The sequence below is a fragment of the Leptonychotes weddellii genome, chromosome 11 (genome assembly GCF_054177405.1).
Source record: "Leptonychotes weddellii isolate Sample4059 chromosome 11, ASM5417740v2, whole genome shotgun sequence".
NCBI lineage: Eukaryota > Metazoa > Chordata > Mammalia > Carnivora > Phocidae > Leptonychotes > Leptonychotes weddellii.
In genome coordinates, this window is record NC_138379.1 from 13,464,234 (window position 1) to 13,473,157 (window position 8,924).

At 43.2% G+C, this 8,924-nt stretch overlaps 1 protein-coding gene across 25 annotated transcripts in view; it reads left to right on the top strand.

The window, feature by feature from the left end:
* Positions 1-684: 684 nt before the first annotated feature.
* PHF21A (PHD finger protein 21A) overlaps positions 685-8,924 on the top strand; it is a 190,241-nt gene continuing 182,001 nt past the window's right edge. For 6 of the 25 annotated variants that reach the window (XM_081798234.1, XM_081798248.1, XM_081798259.1 and 3 more), the window contains exons 1-2: positions 2,440-3,426; positions 4,006-4,229. The gene's annotated coding sequence lies outside the window, so the exon portion shown is untranslated. The other 19 variants (XM_081798253.1, XM_081798249.1, XM_081798257.1 and 16 more) reach the window with 11 other exon arrangements.

Genomic DNA, 8,924 nt, shown 5'->3' on the forward strand with positions numbered 1-8,924 from the left:
CGCGGAGTTGGGGGGGCCGCAGCGGGCTCCAGCCTCGCCTCGGCTGCAGCTACATGGGAGCCGAGCTGCGGCGCTGCACCGGCCCATCATTGCGGCGGCCCCGGAGTTTGGCCGCCGCCGCTCGGTGCTCAGCCCCATCACCACCGCCGCCGCCGCCGCCGCCGCCGCTGCACTGGAGTTTGGCTGCTGCTGCCCTACTTCACTCTAGTTTAGTTTCACTCACTTTACATCCGGGTTTTTTCCCTAGGCAATGGGGGCCGCAGCACACCCCGTTCCTTAGGCAAAGTGAAATAAATTCGCCGCACCGACACGTCAAGTAGTCCGCCCGCCCGAGCGCCGCCGCGGGCCCCCGCCGCCCCCCCCCGCCGCCGCCCCGCCGCCCCCGGGGGGGGGCCCGTGCGGCCCGGGAGCCGCCGGCGGAGGCGAGGGGGCCCGGGCCGGCCGCCGTACAACTCCGCCCGGCGGCCCCCTCCCTCCCCGCCGTGCCCCTCTACCCCGGCGCCTCCTCTCCACCCCCCCCCCCCGCCCTCGTCCCCGCTTTCCCAGCCCCAGTCCCTCTCGCCCGGCTCTCGGGAGCGGCGGGGGCGCGCACGGCGGCGGCGGCGGCGGGCCGGCGGGGCCGCGCGGCGGGCTCCCGCGCGGGCGAGTGTGTCTGGGCCTGGGCGGAGGGATCCCCGGGCTGAGGCGGCGGAGGTGCTGCGGCCCGGGGCCGGGTGGTGAATGGGCTGGTGGTGCTCGCTGCTGCTGCTGAGAGGAGGAGGAGGATGAAGAGTTGGGCTTGTTTGTCTCCCACAGTTTGTCTCCTGCTGCTCTGATTCCCCCCCACCCCTATTCCGGCCCGGGGCCTGTGTGTGTCTCTCCTGGAGGAGGAGGAGGATCCAGTTCCTCCCCCCACCCCCTCCTCCCCACCCCCCCTTGCCTGGGGAAGAGGAGGAAAGAAACAGCCCAGAGAGAGAGAGAGTGAGTGAGTGAGAGAGAGAGAGAGGGAGAGAAGAGGAGAGGAGGAGGAGGAGGAGGGAGAAGGGAACAACCTACCATCTTAACACACTAATATCTAAAAAGTGCGAGAGGCCCAGAGCAGCAGCAGAAGCAGCAGCAGCAGCTCCAGCTTCTTCCCTCCCTCCCCATGAAGAAGAGTTCCCTCCTCCTCCTCCTCCTGCTTCTCCTGCTCAGAGTTCCTGCCTCCAGCTGCCAGGGGGGACAACCAGCCAGCAGCAGGAGGGTGCAGTATCCCAGCTTTTCCATTCTCTCTTCTCCTCACTCTCCTCTCTTTTTTTCTTGAGTAGCTCTATTTCCCCTCCCTCCCCCCTTCCCCCTCTCCCCCTCTCCCTGTCTCTCTGTCTTGTCTCTGGTGTTTGTCTCTGGGAGGAACTGGGGCTGCCTGCTTGGAGTTTGTTGTGGGGGGGAGGGAGGGGGAGGGGAGGGGTGTGTGGGAGGGAGGAGGGAAAGGGGGGGGTGTTCTCGTCAGGACCCCTCAGTCAACTTGAGATTTGAGCAGTAACTTCCCCTTCGGGGCGCCCCCCTGCGTGCCCTTCCTATTCCTCCCCCCCTAAAAAAAAGACAATGGAAAAACCTTGTCTCCCCCTTCCTTCCCTCTGCCCTCCACCCCTCCCCAGGATAAATTGGAAGTAAGTTTATGAGCAGCCTCGGGAGCCTGGGCGCTGAGTGCAGGGCCGAAGCGGGTGACAGAGGCGGCGCGCCGGGGGTGGCGGGGAGGGGGCGTCACATTGTCCCGGCGGGGGGCCGGGGAGGGGGCCGCCGGCGGGGGCGGGGGGCGCGGAGCTTCGTCCGCCCCCTCGGCTGTCCCTCAGCCCGGGGATGGTCGCCTCGGCTCCTTCACCACCCTCCCCCCCCCCCGGGATGCTGTCGGGGGGAAGTTTTTATTATGATTATTTAATTAATTAATTTTTTTTTTTTTTTTGGGAAAACCATCTTGTTTGGTGACTGAGGGATCTGGTTAAAAAAAAAAAAAAAGCTGCGGCTGCTGACGCTGCCGGGCCCGAGTGTGTGTGTGTGTGTGTGTGTGTGTATGTGTGTGTTGGTGCATTTGTCTTGGGTGGCCGGAGCAGCCTTGGGGAAATTCCGCTTATTCTTCTTCTTCTGCAACTTGTTATTCCGGAGAGTCTGCCTGCACCCCTCACCCCGGGCCCGGCCCTCCCGCACTCGCCCCCGCCGCCCGCGGCCGCGGGGCGCCCCCGGGACCCCGCGCGGGCCGAGGCCGGCAGGCCGCTCGGAGAGGGGCCGCGGCCGCCCCTCCCCCGCCCGCGCCCCCGCCGGGGGGAGGGGCGCGCGGAGTGGGACTCTTTCCGTTTGGTCCAGCCCCGTCGTGCACGCAGTTCCCAACACTTCTCGTCATCCTCTCTTTGGTCTCTTTATTCTGCTGAGCGGTGCTGTTAGGATTTCTTTTTTCCCCCTGACCACGTTCGCGATGGTGGGTAGCAGCAAGGTGGCCCTGGTAGGGGAGGGGTTGATATCGAGATTGGGCACCGGGGGAAGAATGTCTCGTTTCAACTTTGTCTGTGGCTTGCACCCCCGGAGAAGGCCACACGCCGGTTGTAGGGTGCAGATGTGCTGAGAGTGATTTCTAAGTAGTTGAGTTGTTGAGATGAAGGTACGACTGCTAATGGTAGGCAGGTTTTGTTTTCATTGGTGAATCTGGTGTCATCATATTCGGGGCATATGTTGAAATATTCTTTGTTTAGGTCTTGAAGTAGAGGATCTCACTCTGCACGTCCACATTTTGTTGTTTTTAAATGATGTCTGCAAGTGTGGCTTTCTAGAATTTCAAATGTGAGTTAAGGTCCGGGCGTGTGTGGGCCTCAGCATTGGCCTTGACAGTGAACTTTGTGGCAGTGTTTTGGATTTCAGAGATTTGCCCCATAGCTGGGGTGCGAGCTGTGCATTTTTTGTTAATAGTAGGTGTCAGGAATGTAGATGCTTAAGCTGGGGACATTAAAGAGAGAACATTCCTGTATTAATAATTGATAGCTGAATATTAGAATCAGATTAATTTGGGTTGATGAAAGTTTTTTTTTTTTTTTTTTCCCAAAAGCAGCTGTGCACTCTAGGAAGGAAGCCTTTACATAGGCACACTTTATAGGGGTTCTTTAGGGCAGGGAGCTAGAATATCTCCTTTTAGAGAGGATACTCATCAACATCTCTGGCTTCACTCAGGGCCTGGTAAGGGGACTGAAATTGGGGCTAAGACATCTAAGTGTACTTTTCAGTGCTTATGTTGTTTGTTTACATCTGGTGTTTATCACATTTGGGCACTAGAAATAAATAGGTAAGTTTTTCTTTTGGTTTTTGAAGAGTAGCCCCTTCCCCCCCCCTTTTTTTTAAGTTTCACGATTTACTTGGTTTCACAGCATTATAGGAAACTGTTACTACATTTTTACTGGAAGTACTATTATCATTTTGATTTTGGTAAGTTCCTTTCTATACTTTTTTTCTATCTTCACTTATATATGGAATCTACATTGTGGGCTTAAAACTAGCCTATTAGGGGTTATTTAAAATGTCTGAAAAATACATTTTAAAATATCAGGACATACTTGATGGCAAAGAGGAAATTTTTGTGTGCAGTAATACTCTTGTTTATCAAAAAATTTCTGTACTTAAAACTTCTGTAGATGGACAACTGTTCTTAAAAGGAGCATAGTAATAGTGCAGAAAATTCTCAAAACACAAACTTCTGGCTAATATGTTAAAAATATTCCAGGTGTTTTTCTTTATGTCAGACTTTTGCTTTTGTTAACATAATGGTATTTGCAATATGACTAGCATTGCTTGGCTGGCCGCAATAAAGTTTTTTGCTTGAGTGCTTTTGAAGGCTTTTTAAGGTAGTTTTTAGATAATTTTGCAAGCTTTATTTAAGCATGTTGCACTTTGGACTCAGGCAGGTCTTATGGAACCAGAATAATAATAGATTTTAAAAGACTCCTACCCACACCAGATTTTCTTTTTAAGAGGTATAAGTGATGGACGGGGCCCTATTTCTTTTAGCTTTGAAGGGTCCATCCTTTTTCCCATTCAGTCATCTGGAAGGAGCTGCCTCAGAAATACTCTTCTTCTGTTTACATGAAGAACTCTAAATGCTATCCAGCAGGAGGTGCTACATCAAGATAAAGCAAATCTCTTGAATTTTGAGGGTCTTACTACTTATTACAGCTCTGTTAGCTTCAACTAAGCAACAGGATTAACGCCTTAAACTTCCAGAAAGATTTTGAGTAAGTCCATTTAAAAGTCCATTAATAAATTACACTTGCTATTTGCAACTGAAATCTTTGATTGCTTTTTACCTGCTTACAATATTACACAAAGTAGATTTGTTATTGTGGATAGCTTAAGAATGCCACGCTTAGGTACAGAGTGCCGTTAGAATTATTTTATTTTGATGAGGAATTAGTCTTGTATTGGTGAGTGGGGTGTGAATGTGCAAATGTGAAAAGATTATGTCCAAGGACTGTAAACAAAAGAAGTTGGTATGATGGGGCTTTAGGTTTTGTGTTATTCCTATAATATTAATACAGATAGGATACAGAGATATGAGATTTTGGAAAGGGAGATACTGTATGGAAAATAATTTCTTGTGTTTTTTTCCTCACATCTATGGACATTGATCCCAATAGGTAAATTCTTAGGCACTTAGCTTTATAAATACGTATGGTTGATGTATTTGAGTTGGCCTCCAAAGACTCAGATTCTTGAACTGTAAGTAAAGTTGTATCTGTGAGTGTAAGTCATTCCTGATATGTCCGTTAGTAACACTTAACAATAACTGCATAAAGATGAAAGTAGTTTCATAGCATTTACAACACATGCTCCTTTGAAACTATGTTAGTGTTAGGTGAATTGATTTATCTCTGGGAATATCATGCTACTTTGGTGGCTTGTAAAGTTTTGTATCAAAGTTTTAGAAACTTAGGAATGTGTAGAAAGTTTGATGAAGCTGCTTTGAATTTTGTCGGTTTTCTAGGCATAATACTGTACTTTTTTCTCAGTAAGATCAAATGAGATAATACATGTGAAAGTTCTTTGTAAATTGTTGGAAGCCATGCAAATGTTGAGATAGGTAACTAATTAATACATGGACAAAAATTTCTGTCTTTAAAATGTTAACGTTCTTCACATCATTTGGGAAATGAGCACATTAAAAGTGTACCCCCAACACTTTATAAATTTTTTTTTAAATGCTACTGTGGTTACCAAAAAGCTCTTTGTTACAGTTTTGAAGCTTTGTTTAAAAAATGCTGTGGAGGCAGTTTCTCATAATTCAAAAAAAAGATCATTTTTCTTTTTGTAGATCCTGTGAACTGTGTATCCCCCATTAAAATTTTTCTTCATTTCTTCATTGATGTGATAGTAGTTGATTTTAGTGAATATTTAAGTTCCTGGATTCTTCTATAGACTCTCATTAACACACAGAGTAACAGATGTCACAGTTAAGGTTTTGAATGTTTTGAGTGATTCTGCTAACTTTCTGAAAAATTCTTACTAAGTAAAGCTTTCAAGCCTGTTTCAAAGTGAAAAAGATTTATATCTGTATGTATTAGTATTAGGTACATATGTATATCATTTTGTTTTTCTCTTTTAGAGCATTGCATGAGGAAATGACTATTCAAATCTAGAGGAGTGCACCGAAATATTTTTGTGTAAAAATAACCCAAAGTTTAAAACTCAGAGCCTTGATTTGTGGCTTTTTAAATAGACTCTGCTCACAAATTTGGACTAAAATAAAATATAGATAATTGGGAGTCCCTGTGTTTATGAGCATATCAAAAGGTCTGGTTTTATATTTTAGAAGCTACTACTCTTTATGAAATAGCCCCTTTAATTGGAAATTAAATATAGAAACTTGTTTCTTTGTGAAGTGAGAAAAACATTTAACTGTTTAAATAAAAATGAAACCTCTCAGGGTAATATTAACTTTTTCATCCTACGAACACTGAATACTAAAGTTGATTTGGGGTTTTTCTTTTCTTGTTTTTTTTTTTGAGGAAATACGGAAGTTAAGGTTATAGTAATGTGCTTTTAAATTTTGTATTCTTGGTATTTTATTGCTGAAAACTTTTGTATTTAATGGCTGTTCAAAGGGAGAAAAGAAAGGGATTAAAGTTCTAGGTCTCTAACCTTTGACAGAATTCCTTTATATGTATATTCAGACCTGATTTCTTGAAATATGTTTGAATCTTCCTGTTAATTTGTGTTGGGAAATATTCATGATTTTTGTTGACTTCTCAGGAACTTTTGTACATGGGCTTTTTTGTAGGCCCTGAGTATTCTTTAGGTGCACAGCAATATATTTTGATCACTTTAACTTTACCAGGTGTGTATTTTTGATGCTTTGAGATTTTTTTTTTTTAAGGAGGTAATACTCTAACACCACTTTAAATTTATTGTAGATAATTACTTTTTAAATAGCATATGTTTTCTTGTTTGTACATACATGTGGCTGTGCTATTTTGTAGGCTTTCCTATAATTCTTGTGTATAAAATTTCTGGAGTTATTTTTTGTGAGAATGTTGAAGCGGACTTTTAAGGGTAACTTTTATATTACTTGTCTGTTCAGTGTTAGACTGAGGTGGTGATGAACTCTTCCACCACATTTAGAGATAATATGTGAGGTTTGGTCAACCTTTGGGTTTTCTACAGCAACTTTTTCACACTAGACACTTGTGTGGCAGTTTGAATACCCCTCCACTTCTCTCCCTCCAATACAATGCAAGGCCTCCCCCTGTTTTTTGAAAAAAAAAAAATAGTGCGCAGGTCTCTGTTGAAGGAAACTATTCTTATCTATATTTTGGAATCATCCATGGAAATGTTTTCTGGTTTTTTAAATAGACAAAAAAGTGAACCGGTAATACGGAGATAGGAAGGGGATGGGGCCTAACAGGTTGGTGATCTAGGCTTTATTTTGACTCTGTTTGTGGGCCTAGGGAACAAAAAATAACTTAAACACAGAAGCCAAAAAGATGGGTTTTGTTTTATTGTTTTGGCTGCATTGAGGATACAAACTGTCAGTACTTGAGGAGAAGGAGCAGCAGAAAGGAATTGATTTTTTTCTGCTGCAGATCCAAGTATTGTTAACCATGTGCGTCTCTGAAGCAGCATACTTACAAATCAAACAGTAGTTGATTCTTTCACTCAATTAACGGTCAAACCCTAGACTGGTTTTTTTTTCAGATTTTAAATAAGTACCAAAAACTTCAGAGTAATGACAATAATTTCCTGATAAAAGTGGGTGATAGTAACCATGGCAACTGCTATCTGGCCTTAATGGCCAGTATGTCGTATTGATGAAGCTTCAGATCCTGTAGTACCCTGTCACTTTTATGGTGAAATGTAGTAACGTGTTGCAGGTGATTTTTAGCTGGATTGTGTTAAATTTGTGTGCCAGCTTATCTTTCCTTGTTAGGAATTTCTTGGACTGTATTCCACAGCATGTTTGTGAAGGTGCTGTTGCCTGAAAATAACCCGCCACCTGTGTTAGGCCTCCTGATGCAGATTGCACTTCGTTCTTTCCCAGCCTCCTTCCTCAGTCTTGCAGAAAATAGGGGTGCGTGTAGAAACTGTATATACACAAATAACAACTCAGAGTTACCTATTTGGACATGTTATTGATAATTAAAAAAAATTTTTTTTTTTAGAAGAGGTCAGTGGATGAGAGAAAAGAGTCTGGAGTGGGAATATATTTTTTTTCCTAAGTGTTCTTTCTGGAAACGTGTGTGTGTGTGTGAAATGAGGGGTTAGGAGAGGAGGGCACAGGTATTGAGTAAGGGCTTGACAAAAGAGAAACTTAAGTATTATTGTTTTTTGTGTGTGTGATGGTGTTATGTGTCCCTCTTACAATAAGAATATTTTTCCTAGTGGACATTATTAGAGTATGGGAAATGTTTTTGAATGAGAATTTTCTGCAAGAAAAATTATTTATAGAATATAACTTGAAAGACTGTTAAGAGAAAACCTGGTAAAACAATTAAAACTTTCTTGGGGGAGGGGAATAGAGAACTTTGAAACTGATCAACCAGACTTTTTAAAAAATGGCTTTAAAACTGATGTTTTTAAAAATAATTTAAAAATTGTATAAAATCTTTTTGCTTTTTAAACATTTCTTTTGTATGCTTAGCCTGTTTAAGGTTTTTCTAATGTGAAAATGTTGATGTAAATATTCATTGATACTTTTTCCAATACGTGCTAAAGAAACTGCCAGAGCAGAGAGCAGACAAGTTAGATCTGAATTTCAGTAGGCCCTGATAATAAGATCTAGTCAAATTGTGCTTAGATAGTTCAGACTTTCTTAAAACTTACTGTGATAGGGTGAAGTGGTTTACTTACTACAAGTCCCAGGATGCATTTCGGGTTTTTGCTTCACTCCGGATTAGAGCATTGCATGCTGGGACCTGTAGTTGATTTAAACAGCACAGAGAACCCTTCCCTCTTGTCTACTCCATTTTATACAAACAGCTTCCCAAGCCTCTAAGAACTTTCTGCTAAGTACAATTTGATTGCTAATATTATGATTATCATGGTGCTGATATTTTAAAGTGAGTTTTCAGAAACACCCTAGTGTTTTAGTTTACCTTGGATTAGTTTGGTTTTTTTTATCAGCTACTTTAAGATTTACATGTAAAATAACTGATACATGTGTATGTGTGTTTGTGTTTATATATTTAAAACTTAGCTTAGCAATTGTAAATTTTTTTGTCTGTGCTGCTATAGATCACTTTATAATTACAGCATACAGATTACTAACACGGGCTTTAGGAGCTTATTATTGTAGGGCCTGATACATATGCTGTTCTCTTTTCTTTGAATGGGGCCAGTTATTCAGTGCCCATATTTAAGTTTAGAGGTTATATAAAAATTATTTTGTAGTAATTGTCAACATCTTGAATCTTAGTATTTTCTTTTTTTTTTTTTTT